Source organism: Thamnophis sirtalis, unplaced genomic scaffold (genome assembly GCF_051295495.1).
Source record: "Thamnophis sirtalis isolate CommonGarterSnake01/CBP01778 unplaced genomic scaffold, rThaSir2_p1.2 scaffold_6, whole genome shotgun sequence".
NCBI lineage: Eukaryota > Metazoa > Chordata > Lepidosauria > Squamata > Natricidae > Thamnophis > Thamnophis sirtalis.
In genome coordinates, this window is record NW_028261386.1 from 115,130,667 (window position 1) to 115,144,208 (window position 13,542).

Sequence of the window (13,542 nt, forward strand, 5' to 3'; positions counted from 1 at the left end):
TTTATTCTTTTCAAACGTTTGATGTGTTATGTGCCAAGAATTTATCAATTTGTATTTTTTTAAATCCCACAATATTTTAACATGCTTACTTTTTATTACTTTTTCAACTATATGTCCCCACCCATTTTTTTGGTAATGGCAAATGATCAGTTTTATACACATTCTAGTCAGACATTTTGGCAACTGTGTTATATCATTGTTTGTAATTTGTGCAACCTTCTTGCATGAGCTGAGTACGATTGACTATTTCTTCTGCTTTTTTGCACAAGCTGCACTTCAAATCATTTGATGATTTTTCAGTTCTGTCCTTGTTTGCATTCGCTCAAAAAGCTCAGTCTTAAGCAGCCAAATCAAGCCTTCAGTTGCTTTTTTTAATGTACCAGTTCAAACCATTCCCAGATTTTATCTTCATTTACTTTTCCCTTGCTCTTTTGTAGAAAGCAACCATGTAATGCTTTTCCTTGTTATCATTCTGTTCATTTTTATATTCATGTTTTGTTTCCCATGCTTCTTATTATGCCTTCAAGTCAGTGCTGAGTTCTAATGAAAGCCAGCCTCCTCCTCCCTCCCTCTCCCCCATCTCTCTCTCCCATGTAAATAATTTCTAATTCTTCAAGTCCTAACTGTTCATTAAAATAATTGGGCAGGACCAGGTGGCAAAGAAGAAAAAGAACTCTTGATTACTTTACAGTGTATAGGCTAGATTACAAGAATTAAGGCATTCATTTCACTACTTAAAACACTTTTAATGAAAAAAGACAAGTATAAATAAACAGAAATAAAGTCCACAATATGAAGGATTTTTAATCAATAGAATTGTGCTGATTAAAAATAATATATGTGAAATAATAATATAAGTAATTGTGTATCATGCAATTTGCCCTCAAAATCTGTGGCTATAGCAACAGCACTAGTTGAGGAGGACATGATAGAAAAGATTCTTCTTTTAAGTTAGTTTCTTAATTTAGAAACACAGTATGTTGCATTGCTACGCACTACTTTTCATATTTCTTTTACTATTTGCACGCTTCAGTTGACCTCAAATTTAAGCGTAGATTTTCTAGCTTTCCACATATAAAAGACTAATTCACACAGCACACTAAATCATGCATTAACTGTATGAAGACATCAGAAACCCCATTTGGGGTTTTATTTATTTATACTTATTTATTTGTTTCTTAATCCCATCTTAATTCCTTGATAAGTAGCAGCAAACACGTCTAATACTCCTTCCATCTCCTATTTTCCTCTATCATTCTGTGAGGTGGGTTAGGCTGACAGAAAATGACTGGTCCAAAAGTATCCAGCATACTTGCAAGCCTAAGGCAGGATTAGAACTCGCAGGGTTCTGATTTCTAGGCTCTCTCTCCCTCCCTCCCTCTCTCTCTCCCTCCCTCCCTCCATAAAAACTACTGCTGACATTTTTACAGCAATTGAGTTTTATATTCTTTCCTGTCCCAGAGAGAACCATTTTCCTCCTCTGTCTCTTTCTCTCCGCCCTCAAGAAAGGGTAATCTTCTGGGATAAACTCCAAGCAACTACAGTACAGCAAAATGAATGAGTTAGATATAACATTAGAAAACAAAGCTTGCCGCCATGCAGTAAATTGAATGGAAGAAGTAAATACAGGTAGTCATGAACTTATGATCACAGCTGAGCCCAAAATTTCTGATGCCAAAGCAGGACAGTTGTTAAATGAATTTTGCTCCATTTTTTCCTATTTTTCTTGCCAGAGATGTTAAGTGAATCTGGCTTCCCTATTGACTTTGCTTGTCAGGGGGTCACAAAAGGTGATCACATGACCCCAGGACACTGCAATTATCATAAATACATGTCAGTTGCCAAGCTTCCATGACCATGGAGATGCTGCAACAGTTGTAAGTGTGTAAAAATGGTCAGAAGTCAGTTTTTCCAGTGCCATTATAACTTCAGATTGTCATTAAATGAATAAGTCGAGAATTACCTGTATGAGGAGTGGGAAGTTTTTACAAGTTTATGAAATACTGAATTGTAATTATAACAGGAGGGAGAATTATAACAGAGAAATAGAATAGAGAAGAGCAAAATATGGAAATATTTGTCTTATGTTCTGCTTTTTTAAGTTGAATGGTTCAATTCCTGTGAAGAGATAAAAACAACTGGATAATAACAGCAAAATTATCCATGAGGTAATGTTAAGTTAATATTGTATTCAATCGATAACTGTGAAAGAGAAATTCAGTTCCATCCTAGGCCTGACAGATACATAGGACAGTGCTTGCAATTCTGATGTAAGCCTAGTTTTGGCTTATATTAAGAAAATTCAATTCACTCCACCTTCATTGTCTTGCTCCAGTCGCTGTTTCTGAAAGAAATATGTGACATTTTAATGCTTATCTCAGGAAAAAGGGGGAAAGTGGCTCAGTGTAAAACAGTGGCGGTATTCATAGAGGGAGCAGATTTATGAAATTATTAATGTACTTGCAAGCTACAGCCAGCTTCTGGATCTCAAGATTTGACAGAAGCAAAATAATAATAATACCTGACTTTGATAAATGCTATCAAGGAGCAAACAGAGCTTGTGTGTGATGGGTTCATGGTGCCTTTCTGAGGTTATGCTTAGTTTGATGTATTTTAAATTGAGATGATGGTGAGGAGAAACTTTTGCCTTTTCAGCTCTCTCTCTCTCTCTCTTTAGTTTGATATACAGGTAGTCCTTGACTTACAACAGTTCACTTAGTAACTTTCAAAAATTGCAATAGTATTGAAAAAAGAGACTTATGACTGTTTTTCATGCTTACAACCATTGGAGCCTCTCTATGGTCACATGATCAAAGTTAGGACACTTGGCAACTGACTCATATTTTATGAGTGTCCTGGGGGGGTCACATGCTCACCTTCTGTGACCTTCTGACAAGCCAAGTCAATGAGGAAGCCAGATTCACTTAACAACGGAGTTACTAATTTAAGAACTGTAATGATTAAACTAACAACCATGACAAGCAAGGTCTTAAAATGGGGCAAAATTCACTTAGCAAATGTCTCACTTAGCAAACAGACATTTTGGGCTCAATGGGAGTTGTACCTGTATTGAGTTAGGATGGTCTGGCCCTGATTGTACTTCTGATGTTCTTCCTCTGGTTAGCTTATTATTGTGGTTTGGTTCTTCCAATATACAAGCATTGGTCAGGTTTTGCTGACGCTGCTGGAGATTTTGGATCCCAACTTGTTTCTTCTAGTCTCTTCCCTAGAGAGTTTATTTGTATTTTATTTATTTAGTTTGTCAAACATGTGCAAGATAATAGTATAAGTATAAACATGGACATGAACAAAGGAAATGAGTACAAATAAATGGGGACAATAGGACAGGGATGGTGGACACTCTGGTGTGCTTATGCACGCCCCCTTCATGGACCTCTTAGGAATCAGGTGAGGTCCACGGTAGACAGTTTAAGGTTGAAGCTGTGGGGGTTTGAGGATATAACAACAGAGTCAGGTAGATCATTCCAGGTGTTGACCACTCTGTTGCGGAAGTTGTATTTTCTGCAATCGAGTTTGGAACGGTTTACCTTGAGTTTGTATCTATTGTTTGCCTGTGAATTATTGAGGTTGAAGTTGAAGTAGTCGTTGAAAGGTAGGACATTGTAGCAGAAAATTTTGTGTACTATGCTTAGTTGGACAAGAAGTTGGATAAGAAGTTACATTAACTTCAACTTCACTTATTTTGAAGTTGAAGTTAATACATTATGGGATGGTGAGGGCTTTTCCTTTAAGAAGCAGGGTTTAAAAATATATGTTTTCATTCCACAGATTTTAATGTTCAAGTAACAAGCAGAAAAGAAGATTTAGCTGGATTGCAGAAGTTACCAAATGTAAAAAAAAACATCTCAGGTTTCAGCTATGTTCTGGAGTTTCAGCCAAACAATTGTTTGGCTTACTAGGTTTACATTTTTTTCCAAACCCAATCCATCACGGTCTGCAAACCCTGACTTGGAGCCTAACAGATTGATGAGAATCCAGCCAATTGAATTGTATTGACTAAACCACGACTAAAACAAGACTTAGCAATATGTGATTTCTGTCTTAAAACAGAGGCTGAAAGAAAAGAAGAGGTAGAGAATTTCCTTGTATATGAGCAGAAGCAGAAACAGAATTCAACCCCAGATATCTTGAAATCAAAACACAACAAGCTTCCAATTTTTATTGCCTCTGATAAGCCTTAAATAGCTATTCATTTATGAGCTGTACTCGCTGCCACCTTAATCCTGTTCTGCCTCTGACATTTTTCTAGTGACCCTTGTAATCATATTGTGCATGACTATGGTGATAAGACTGAGTGACATTCCAGTTCAGCTTTCAGTCTGCAGGTCAGGTGATTATGAGTTCCCCTTCAACAGCTTCAAATTAATAATGATAATAAATATATCCGTTCTATAAACTTGCCCCATTGACGTCTGAGGAAGTTGAGTTTGTTATTGTTTCAGCAAAATGCTTTCTGCAGTTTCATTGCTTTGATCCTTGGCCTTGGGTGGCTTTTCAAAGCTTAGTCAAAAGGAAAGAAGGGTTATGCAGCTTGTAACTGTTTATGCATCAGATTATAGTCTCTCTCATGGCCAATTTGCTCGGATGACTCACCTTATTCGCTCAAGAAAGCTCAGGTATCATTCGAAAAGATTTCTAAACACTTTTTTTGCCTTAGGTTTAGAAACAGATAAGAAAATATAATAGCTAAGCATTTATACACTTTCTTTTACGACTCATCAACTCTACCTTTCAGTCATCATTTTTTAAAAATTTAATAAACTTATTTCTGTCCACCCACCCATAATTAAAAAAAGAAAAAAGGCCCTGGGCAGCTTGCCTTGTTAAATCAATCACAGTCCAATCCAAAGACTCAACATTGTTCTTATTTATGAACAATATAAATGACACATTAAAGGCCACCCAAAGTCACTTACATGAGATGGGCAGTATAAAAATGTGATGAATAGATATATAAATAAGTTATAAATAAAAAGGGCACAGCTAAATCAGGAGAAATCTATCTCAAGCAATTTCATTTTCAGTGCTCTGCGAGCATGGTGGTTTTCTTGCAGATCTTGCTTTGTAGGCTAGCACTGATGATGTTACCTAGTTTGGTAATGAAACATCTGCAAGAAAACCACCAAGCTCACAGAGCACTGAAGACCCCACGGTTCAACCCTGAACCTACAAATATTCTCTTTATCAATTTTATTTTCAGAAGTTTTCAAAAACTTAGCAACAAAGGGCCCAGCCTTATTTTCAGAGGGACCCTGTTGTGTACCACCAGCAGTACTACAGAGAAGGAACTCCTCCTTGCTTTAGCCCCCCGAACCCCCAAGGATTTTTTAGCAGTTTAACTATAATGAGTCATGGTGGTGCAATGGTTAGAATGCAGTATTGCAACTCAACTCACTGCTCACTGCCAGTAGTTCGATTCTCACCAGCTCCAGGTTGACTCAGCCTTCCATCCTTCTGAGATCTATAAAATGAGGACCCAGATTGTTGGTGGGGGGGCAATGTGCTGACTGTAAATTGCTTAGAGCTGACTGTAAATTGCTTAGAGATGGCTGTAAAGCTCTATGGAGCAGTATATAAGTCTAAGTTCTATTGCTATAATAGATCTAGCTGATCAGGCCAATATTGGATGCAGAAGGCATTCTATATTTTTGTTGCTATCAAGAATTGTCAGCATTTTTGTTACCTGTATACCATAGCCTAGCTGAGGGGTAAAATCAATTTACCTTCGCTGCCAGTTCGCAAATGTGAGCGCATGTGCCACTCCACACATGCACAGGACCTTCCGCGTATGTGCAGAGTTTCAAAAACAGGACGCGATGACATCCGGGTGGGTGGACAGAGTCTCCCACCACCGGCGGTACCGGTTCACCCAAACCGGATAGAACTGGTTGAATTTCACCCCTGGTCTAACTCTATATTCCTCAGAAATCTGAGGGAGAGTCAACTGGCTTTCATAAGATCTCAATATTCCTTAACTGTTGTGTGTATTAAATATATAAGTATATATACAACAGAGAGATACAAAGTGTGTGTGTGGGGGGGGGAGATATAGTTAGGATAGATTAGCATAGGTAAGGGAATAAGAAATGTTACTAAATTATGTTTGGGTTGGCGGAAATACCATCCCAAGGAAACATAAACTGAGATTTAAAATAGACACACCAACAACAATAGAAAAAGAAAGGGAGAGAGGAGGAGAGAATCAAAGGAAGACGGGGGAAAGAAGAAAGAGGTCAGGAGAAGAGGATGGAAAGGAGAGAAAGAGGAGGAGAGAGGGTAGGAAGGGGAAGAGGAAGAGCAGGAGTAGGAGAAAGGTACGGGAAGAAGGAAGGGGAAGGAGAGGAGAAAGGAAGGAAGTAGAGAAGGGAGAGAGGGTGGAAAGAAAGAGGTAAGGAGAGGAGGATGGAAAGGAGAGAAAGAGTAGGGGAGAGGGTAGGAAGGGGAAGAGGAAGAGTAGGAGTAGGAGAAAGGTATAGGAAGAAGGAAGGGAAAGGAGAGGAGGAAGGAAGAAAGTAGAGAAGGGAGGGAGGGAGAAAAGAAAGGGAAAATAAGGTGGTGTTACAACAGGAGGAAGTGATGGTAAACAAAGCAACCCAAACTGTATATTATAACTTATTAAATGAAATAATAAATGTATAAGAATGATAAATGTTAAAACACCTGTAACCAAACGACATGCTGTATGTGATGATGGGTTTTTTTATGTGTTTCTTTTATTGTTGTGTGTATGTGTTGTCTATGTAATAAAAATAAAATAAATTTTTTTTTAAATATTCCTTAACTGCAGGATTGTGCAAGAACATCTGGGATGCTCATCTGAGAAAGCAGGCTAGCTAACCTTTCTCATTGTTCCAAAGTGCTGTTTGTCCCAACAACTTTCTGCATCTGGATCAAAGTTCCATCCTCTCATTACCCAGCTTGGGAAAATCATAAATGGAATTTGCAGAAAAGTAAGACGGGCAGTCTGGGATGGATTCTGTCAAATGTTATTGAAATTAATCAAGCAGAGTTGAGTTATCCTCTTTTATTCTCTTGGTTATTGAAATGCCCATAACTGTTTGTTTCTAATACAACTTACTGGAAAGCCCGACCATTAGAGGCGAATAAAGTATGCATTCTAAATTATATGGAAATCAATATAGCAGTTTGTAAGTTACATGCCATTTCAACTATAGAAACTGCTTGCTCAAATGACTTCTGCAGTAATCCCAATAATCACTTTTCAACATAGCTTGGGACCTGTCCCACTGCCTGTTTTCAATTGGCTTAATATACAAATACACCTATTAGGTCAGCCAAAAGGGAATGAGAAGAATTTAGGAAAACAAAGAACAGGGAAAAGACACAAAACAGTTTACACAGTTTTTTTAAAAAAATGCAGAAAATGATGTCATTTGAAATGAGTTGGAAGGTCTAGGCAAACGAATGAACAAAGGGAAGAATTTTAAAAAGTACTAATGAACAATGACGGCATTTAAAACAAAATAAGGGAATGGGACCTACAGTATTGAGAAAAGAAAGGATGGGGCAGGAAAGAAAAGCACTGGATTAAAAAAAAAGTTACTGAAGGAGGATCAAACAGCAAACAAAATGAGGATGATGAAAAAAATAAACCAGATGTTTATTTGCAAAAGAAACCCCAGTCCAAATATGCAACCAGACAGAAAGAATTTCTGGGTAACAATGATCATAATAATGGTATGTATACACTGTCTAACTGTCATTGACAAGAAATATGATCCATTCTAAAGTGGATCCTAATCCCAAGAGAGAACCTCTGACCTAAAGCTATTGATCCTTTTCTGTCATTGCTGACAATTTTTCAATCTGCTAAACTATAGGCCTTATAGCTATAGCACTTAGACTTATATATTACCCCATAGTGCCTTAGAACAGTCTATGGGTGGTTTACAATATCAGTATATTGACCCCAACAATCTGGATCCTCATTTTACCAACCTCAGAAGGATTTTTGTCTAAGTCAATCTTGAACCCCATCAGGATCAAACTCCAGGCTATGAGGAGAATTAGCCTTCAATACTGCATTCAAATATAAAACAAAAGAATTGTCAAGACTAATAGAGGAAAGTAACAGATGAAATCCACTTTAACATTTCAAGATATTTCATTTTATAAGAGCCGTACATTAGTAATCATGTTGGTACAGGTAGTCCTCACTTAATGACTGCAGTTGAGACAGGCAATCCCATCACTAAATGCCAGAGCCTCTAAAGGAAATATCACGTCTGCAGAGGAGTTTATGTCATTACTTTCCTTTCAGTTTTTAAAGAATCACCACAGTCATATATTTGAAAAATCACGTGACCGTGACTTAATAGTCCCCCCCCCCATCTTCTCTATTAAATTTTCTTGTCACAAGCCAGTCACAAAACACAAAAATGGTGATCACATGACTGAGGGACACTGCAGTGCTTGGAAATGTAAGGACTACTCATAAAGCTTTTTTTTTTTAACACCACTGTAATTTTGAACAGTCTGTTTATCAAAAGAATCAGGTACGGAAAATTATTTGAATTTCTAGTAAGTGCGATATTTATGGGTATCTGCGAGACCGTCTTCTGCCACATACCTTCCTCAGACCAATAAGATCGCACAGGATGGGCCTTGTCCGGGTGCCTTCAGCGGGACAATGCTGGCTAGCGACGCCTAGGAGTAGGGCCTTCTCTGTTGCCGCTCCGGCCCTATGGAATGAGCTGCCCCCAGAGATCCAGGCCCTGCCCACTCTCATGGCCTTTCGCAAAGCCATTAAAACCTGGCTTTTCCGGCAGGCTTGGGGCTGTTGACCCCTTGATTGAGGTCCAGCCCCTTCTGATTGGGTGTCTGTTGTGTTCCTTTTTAACTTTGTTGTGTCCCATTGTTTTTAATAATTCTTTTTAATTTTTTTTTCATTTCTGTAAGCCGCCCAGAGTCCTCCGGGATTGGGCGGCATAGAAATTCAATAAATGAAATGAATGAAATATGACTGTTGATATTTATATTCATTTATTTATTTATTTATTTATTTATTTATTTATTTATTCACCTCACTGAGCTGTGATGGCACAGTGGTTAGAGTGCAGGACTGCAGGCTATTTCTGCTGACTGCCGGGTGCCTGCAATTTGGCAGTTCAAATCTCACCAGGCTCAAGGTTGACCCATCCTTCCGAGGTGGGTAAAATGAGGACCCAGATTGTTGGGGGCAATTTGCTGACTCCGTAAACCAAGTGGTAAAGTGTAAAGTGGTATATAAGTCTAAGTGATATTGCTATTATTTTTACAAGTAACTCTAAAACAATGAGCATTCCAATACACCTCTCCCTCCTCCTATTTTCCTCACAACAACCCTATGAGGTGGGTTAGGATGAGAGACAGCGACTGACCCAAAGTCACCCAGCTGGCTTTCATGGCTAAGGCAGTAGTTGAATTCACAATCTCCCACTTTCTAACCTGGTGCCTTAGCGCAAACTACCTCTTAATGATATGCTACGAAAGCATACTGAAATATGAATAACTTAATAAGAATAGTTCTTGTGGAGTCAGCCCAAAACTCAATCTGACATTTATGAGTCAAATCTGGATAGTTAAAATATACAATCACAGTGGGGGGATAGTGCTTTGATGGTTAATTTAAAGATAATTACTTAAATATTGATTCTACAGGACGTAGTTTTGCACATACAGGTCCCCAGAACGCTTTCCAATAATCATTTCAAAAAGTAATTAAGAACCAAGGCATCAGCAAATTATCATTATTAGGAAAAGATGCCATGGAGTAAACAGCCATAGAAAATCCTTAGAAGAAAAGATTTCCATTCTGTTCCTTTAAATTGAAGGCAGCCTTCCTTCTACAAAAGAAAACATCCTAGCAGAGAGAAGCCACAACATTTTATTTTTTACTAATAAGGAAAAAAATTATAGCTCCTGGCAAACCAAACGATGTTCTGTTAGAGAAGATAGGTGTGTTATGCATATGTTTGTAGCACCTTTCAGCAAAGATCGAAAAGCTTCACATTCTGCCTCATCCTATTTTGAGTGTCTGCACCGGAATCACGTGGGGAAAGTGTTACCCTGTTTGTTACATTGAATCCACCGGCAATCAGTATCCCTGAAGTGCTGCTAATTAAAAAATGAAGCCCAAAGACCTCTGTGAAGCTTTTGCGGCAAGAATAATCAGAAGCAGGCTGTGAAACAGAAATAACTTCGTCGGCAGGGCTGTGGTTCCAATCTGTAAGTAATGCCATCTGGTTGTCTAACAATTTAAGCTCTTAACATGGTTCCCATCATCGTCACAGTGTGTGATTTTGCACACATGGCATTGATTTGTCTACAGTTTTGGTGTGAGGCCTAAAATTGCTCTGCTTACTTAAGAAGGATCTTGTAAACGTGCTTTGCCTGTCCCTTTACAAGATCATATTTCAATTTCCGGTATTTCTAGGGTTCTTGTTTAAAGAACAGAACAATGCTATGTTATGGATCAGGGGTGTCAAACTGGCGGCCCGTGGGCTGGATACATCAACCACAGGCTACACCCACCCTAGCTTCACAAAAGGGAGAAACATCACAATACATCACATAATGTGACATCGCGAGTTTAACACCCGTGTTATAGATGATTCTGGCAATTTCTCCCTCTCTACTACCCACACCTTATATATCCATCCATCCATCCATCCATCCATCCATCCATCCATCCATGTATCTATCATCTATCTATCTATCTATCTATCTATCTATCTATCTATTATCCATTCATTCATCTGCACTTGCTTCTCTATAAAAGAGTGAGGAAATCACTTTTGGATGCTATCCATCTAACCTTCTTCATTACAGCATAATGAGAACAATGCTATAAGTATAGAGACCATCTTCTCATTTATCTTAGCAACGTACCAAGGAGAAGGAAGAACTCACCAATTTTTCTACATCTTGGTTGAACTCACAAATGATCTCCCCGTGGAGATTCGTACCCTCACCACCCTCCAGACCTTCCGCACAGCCCTCAAGACCTGGCTATCCCGTCAGGCCTGGGGATAAAGAGTGTAATCTGTCCCCACCCGAATGAGGAATGTTGTGTTTTACTTTTACTTGCACTGTTTTCATGTTTATTGTTTTATTGTCTTGTATCCCCCTCCCTATAAATTGTAAGCCGCCCTGAGTCCCCTCAGGGAAAAGGGCGGCCTATAAATAATAAACAAAACAAAACAAATCAAATCAAATCAACAGAATTACAGAATATTGGAACACTTCTATCATGTCACCCCTCGTCCTTCTTTTCATTAAACTGGACATACCCAGTTCCTGCAACTGTTCTCCGTATGTTTAACTTCCAGTGCCCTAATCATCTTTGTTGCTCTTCTCTGCACTCTTTCTAGAGTCTCAACATCTTTTTCATATCGTGGTAACCAAAACTGGGTGCAGTTTTCCAAGTGTGATCTTACTATCCTTCACATCTCAAAGGGAACTTTAAAAGCTAGCCAAATTATTGCGGTCTGGCTACACCTGAGATAATTTGGCAAACTTCCCAGGAAAAAGAGGCTGTCTTTGCATTAGAAGCTTGAGCCTTTGCAATAAGTCATTGGATTCAGGAGCCATCCTGAAGGATCTTTGGTGCTCATCCTACCTGTTCTTTGAAACTTTGCCAGATTACCTGAGCGGTATGGGGATGAAGAGTTGAATGTCTGCTCTGTTAAGCCCAAGTGACTCTAGCTTCACTCTGTTCTATCTGAATTTTCATTAGATCTTCCTACAAGGGGTCTTGAGAGTACAGGTTCTCGACTTATGACCACAATATAGTCCAAAATTTCCATTGCTAATCAAGACAGTTTGCCCCATTTTATGACCCTTTTCCCACAATTGTTAAGAGAATCATGCAGTTATTAAGTGAATCTGGCTTATCCCATTGACTTTGCTTGTTGGAAGCCAGCTGGAAGGTTACAGATGAGGATCACATGACCGTGGGGTGCTGCAATCATCATATATACATGCCAGTTGCCAAGTACCTGAATTATGATCATGTGACCATGGGGATACTGCAATGGTCCTGCGTGTGAGAACTAGTCATAAATCACTTTTTTCAGTGCATTTTAACATTTGGAGCTCTAGTTCTCTGGACATTCTGTTGCAGCACCCCCTAACATTTTGGGTACCCAAGATTAGTTGGGAGGGAGTTTTTCCATGGACGGGTGGTTTCACATGCTGCTTGGATCCTACACATGCATGGATGGGACTTCACTCGCTTGTGTAGCCAAGTTCCTAGAGTACCACAGACTGATGCTAGACCATGGACCAGGGATTGGTGACCCCTGTTCTATTGGACTTTCTTTGCTCATGAAATTGATTCATGACTGCCAGAATCCCAAGACTGAATTTTACCAGTATGCCCTCAATATGACATGTGTAGGCTGCCTCTTAAATAAAAAGGCACTGCTTTCTCAAGAGTTTTAAAATATTTATTACGCCAGCAATCTGTTTTCCAGCAATGATCATTAATTGTTAGCCTGACATTTGGATTAGGCTGAAGGATCTGGGACTGGGAACAAATAAGCCCAGTGCAATAAAAACAAACATAGCCACCTCTAACCAGAAACAGAAGCACATTATTACTGGGTTTAAAATCCAGTAATTATGGGTCTTACAATTCCAGAACATTATTTCTCTTTAATAGACTCCTTGGCAGGATATCACATCATTATGGTTCTATGGATTCATTTGTAAATTATCCTTTCTCTCTCCATTCCTTCATGCAGCTTTCCGGTTACCTTGAAGATAGGAAATGAAGATAGTAGTGATGGAGGTGGATACAATGGTACTACTAATGGTTTGTATTTTTTCAATTGCAAGACTGTGGGCTAGGAGGAGAGGACTGGAAACTTTGCTGCTTGTTTAATCAGAGATTTGTGAAGCTCATAGACTCTTAAGAAATCTAGCAATGTCAAAGAAAGAAGCAGCCTTTCCCCCCATCTCTATGAAGAGTGTTTTTAGTAAGGAGTAACTAGGGGGTGGATGAAAACATTGAGCTTGTCAACTGGAAAGCTGACAGCTCAGATTTGAGACCTGAGTACTATGTGACGGGGTGAGTTCCTGTTACTTGCCCACCTAGCAGTTCAAAAGCATGCAAATGCGAGTAGATAAACAGGTACCACTTCGGTAGGAAGGTAACAGCGTTCAGTATAGAATCATACTGGCCACATGATCATGGAAACATTTTCAGACAATGCTGGCTCCCTCAGTTAAAAAACAGAGGTGAGTGCCATTCCTTAGAGTCGGACATGACTGGACAGGGGAAACCTTTACCTTTACTTTACAACTCAGAACCCTTTAGTGAGATACTGAAGAGAGTGGTAATATGTGGAATAATGGCCTTAAGAGGATGATTCTGGTTTGTACCTCAGGATAGAATCTGTGTATGTACTGTATGTTTTTAATGATCCCACTCTCTCACATAAAATTGCCCTAAGTGCAGGAAATGAGCACACCAGGAAGAGCACTGCAGAAAGGCCTGGTTTGGGGTTATTATTGAGG